We start from the raw sequence: 4,213 nt of genomic DNA, 5'->3' as shown, positions 1-4,213 counted from the left end.
TAGAGTTTTCCTACTTCACAGATACAAACTTTCATCATGTGAAAACTTGGGAAGGCAAAGAGTTTAATGGAATTAAAATGAATGAGCAGACATGGCCATAAACCCCTTAAGCAGCTGAGACATGAGAGCTTGGAGAGTTTACCATAGATTTAATTAACATTTCCTCCTAATTGTTTGGATGCTTTGCAAAATAATATCATTTTTTCTTCCAAATATAAAGTTGAATTTGGTAGTATTTAAGAAATGAGTTTAATTAAAGATAGAAATGTTCATCTAAATATTCCAAATTGTATTATTTTCAAATTGGTTATAAAATTCCCCAAGAAGGAATAGTCTCTGTCTTTTGCATTTATGGCCCTCATAATTCCTATTCTAGTGTCTTGGGAACAGGAGACTTAAGATTGTCTTTTTTTTTCACTGTTGTAGCAGTCTTAATAAAAATGAAGTTGGATTTAATCCTAACAAGTACCTTTGAGAGAGCAAGACAATATTAGCTCACTGTCCTGATTTCTGTTAAAGAATTTTATACAGGAAAAAGTGTATTTAGTGGTTTAGAACACTGTATTTCATATACATGGATGCTGTTAGAATTGTGGCTCTAGGCTTCCCACATCTGTCCAGGCAAGTGATGTAGATTCTCAAAGTCACTATGTTGACATTTGTAACATGGAGATAACCACCAAATCTACATATAAAGATTTTATATGGCTGTTAATTTATGCACCCAATTTATTAGACATGGTGGTTAGCACATAACAATAACTCAGCAATGACTCATAATTATCTTGCCCTCATCATAAAAAAAATATCTTAGAATTTTCAATTCAGTGTGTGGTTTCTTTCTTTCTTTTTTTTCTTTCATTCTTTTCTCAAATACTAGTTTATTCAGATGATTCTTGATGAGGTAGATTAACCTTAGCCAGAATAAGCAATTAAGAATCTAGTTCTAGAGAAGTGGGCCAAGTAGAGATGGTATGGGGGTATCTCTTTATAGGTTCTTACTTTGCCTCCAGGCCAAAGGAACACTGCTGAGGACATTGGCATAAGTTCTCAAATATTCACAGAAGGCCACTGGAGTACACATATGACTGCATATGACTGCAGCTTCCTTTGGCCAAGTGCAAGATGTTGGGCCAGTCTGCTGAGAGACATAAAAAAAATGTGTTCATGTGGAACTTCCCTTAGAACTCAGGCATGAAGGGGCAAGAATATAAGCACATTTTAGGACATATGTGTGGTGCTTTAATAGATACAGACAGATGAGGCTGGGCATGTAGCTCATTGTCACAGTGCACGCTAAGCAAGCAGAAGGCTCTGGGTTCAACCCCCAGTACCCCCAAAACAACAACAAAAATAATGAAAAAAAAACAGATATAGCATCAGAAAGCCTGACAGCTAGGCCTATTACGTTAGTTGAACAGGTATGTATTAATTTTCTTACCTTAAAATTTCTTTCAGTCCTTCAGTACACTGTGTTTTAACTAAACTTCATGGCCAAGAGAATGAGGTGCAAGGGGCTTTCCCTCAGTAGATAATTTTATGGTGGAAAATGTTCCTGTTTTGACCTTGGCTTATTCTTTCTGTCCTGGTAAGAAACCATCACTGAAATTAGCAGCTAGAGATTTTTCTGTGGTATTTCCATATAATGTTCTTCCAGGGTTGCTGTCTACACTGGATCTTGTTGAAGTCAATCTGCATTTGGCCACTTCAGATGAAATGTGATGGCTATGGCTATCCTGGCAGTGGACACCATTGCTTCAGGTTTGGTCAGACAAGGGAAGGAGGGCATGTCTTCTAGGAACAATTCTTTACTCCCAGTTCATCAGATGAATCAGAACATGAGGAACATGTGAAAATATAGGAAAAATTGTCAACTGGCATCTTTCAAAATGGGCATTGCAGAGGACATTTCAAGGGACAGATATTAAATAATTGTATGGATCACTATTACCTTAATGAGAACATCTACACATTTTTACAATTGTAGTTTCTTATCTCCATTTTGATAACCAGTAATATTACCATAAATATATTTTGGTGCATGTGGTTCATGAAGTAAGATTATTATGTTATAGTACTATGTAAATTGGAAGAAGTCACTAACAGCATTTATTACCTTGGTACATCATACTGGTCTTGTTACTGTACCTTCACATTTATGTTGTCTTTCTGGCTAACCTTCCTCCTCCCAGTCTGGCTATACAGCCAATGCTTGAACCATTAGCCCACAGCAGCAACATTATCATGGCATGACCTAATAACATTGATTTACAGTATCAAGGTTCTGGTCCATAAACCTTTTGCTATAGTGACTTCAATGTTTGCAAAAGAATTTGTGAATAACCCAGGTCTCCCAGGATGGCTAGCTCAAATAAGATGATAATGGAAAGAAGCAGCTGGTTGATTGTTACTTTCTGGACATTGGATAGAGAATCTTTCTACTTTTGCTCAAGTTTTTACTTGTGCTTCTTAGTCTGTTCTTGGTGTATTCCAACCAGCCTCCTTGTTCTCCGAGCTCTTCTATGATTCCTGAGCCAATCTGATTAGTTTTTGTGGCAATCCAATAAGAATGCTCATTCCTTAGGCTGTCTGTACCTTGCAGAATCAATGTCATTTGTGATGATAACAGATTCCTGTGCTCATTCTCTAAGTTGTATGTGCTAATACTTCACATCTCCTTTGTCTCCAGGTGTGGCAGTCAGAGGTGTGCATCTCATCTCTTGATGCAATTTGCCAAGGTCCTTCTGTTAGTTTTGCAGATTGAACACCATGGGATTACAGAAAGATAGGGGTGAATACTGCAGCTCTTCCTCCATTTCTGTCAGTACTTCATTTGCTTTCTGGTACTTTTTAATCAAAATCTCTGTTAAGCTTCTTCTCTATGGTCTTGACTCAACCTGAGCAGTTGCTCCAGGGTCCCTCATTGGTTTTCATTATGGTTACAGAGAGCTTGGGTAGATTCTCAGAATGTTCCAAGGAGACAGCAGAGGTGATCAACGTACAAGTCAAAGTAGAGCAGTGGTCACTGAAGACTATGGGCACTGGGCCTGCACTTAGCCCAGGAAACAGCTGCCTAGACTTGAAGCTGCCACCACTGCCTCTTGTTGTTCTTTTGACAAATTACCATTAAGTTAATGACTTAGTAAAATGTAAATATGTCTTATAGCTCTTGAGGCTATTGATGAAGCTGTGTTCCATCTGTAGACTCTAAGGGAGAATAAGTTCTCTTGCTTTTCCAGCTTTTGAAAACCACCTGCATTCTTTGGTTTATGGTTCCTTCCTCCATTTTCAAAGCTAAACACAGCATTCCCAAATCTCTTTCAAACTGAATCTAATTGCCTATATCATTTAACAAGGACCCTTGTGATTATATTGGGCTTGCTTTGATAATGCTAGATAACCTTCCCATTTCAAGATTTCTAACATATCACATCTACAAAATACCTTTGTCAAGCAAGTAAATTTCAGGACATTAAAGGTGGATATCTTAAGAGAGTTGGGAGAGAGATGATTATTCTGTCTACCACAGTACTCATAATGGATTCAAAACTCTTCATCCATATAAGTGATGATTAGATATAATAAGTTTATTATTTTATTAACCTAATCATGACATGTATTTTTGAGTACTTTTTAGAATTCCAAGACCTATTCAGGTCATTTTGTTTAAGTGACAAATGAATATTTACTACAACATATAAAACATTTTGACATTTTACAATTTATAGTTTCCCTAATGCAACATACTATTAAAGTTAGGTGAAGATAGATTAAGTGTGTAAGCATAAACTCTTGATGACATCTCATTGACATCCATTTGATTGTTTCTGTATCCAGGGGATGTCTCTGTGAGTGCTACTTCATTATTCAATAGGTTAAGGTAGTTTGTGAGTGCTATTAAAATCAATTACTCTTTGTTCATTTTGGAGAACACTGAGGAGAATTAACCTCCAAGTAAATTCCAAGCTGATGGTTAAATTGCTTACTGCTACAGTTATCACATCCATAGAGCATTTGTAAAAGTGCACATTGCAGTGTACAAGGAAACTATCAGCTCAATCATGACAGTATTAAAAATAAGTTGGTCATTTCTTATAACCTCCCTAATTCTCCTGAGTTCCAGAGAATCTCACTTCAGTTTTTTATTAAGTATCTATAGCTGACAAGAAGCAACCAAAGTCTTTCAGAAAGTCGGTTAAAACATTCCAAAATT

General features: G+C 36.6%; 1 pseudogene; it reads right to left on the bottom strand.

The window, feature by feature from the left end:
* Window positions 1-2,303: 2,303 nt before the first annotated feature.
* On the bottom strand, window positions 2,304-2,871 carry LOC113182699 (vesicle transport through interaction with t-SNAREs homolog 1B pseudogene; annotated as a pseudogene).
* Window positions 2,872-4,213: the final 1,342 nt, after the last annotated feature.

This window comes from Urocitellus parryii, chromosome 3 (assembly GCF_045843805.1).
Source record: "Urocitellus parryii isolate mUroPar1 chromosome 3, mUroPar1.hap1, whole genome shotgun sequence".
NCBI lineage: Eukaryota > Metazoa > Chordata > Mammalia > Rodentia > Sciuridae > Urocitellus > Urocitellus parryii.
The sequence above is the reverse complement of the archived record's forward strand: the minus strand, read 5'-3'. Positions and strand labels throughout refer to the sequence as shown.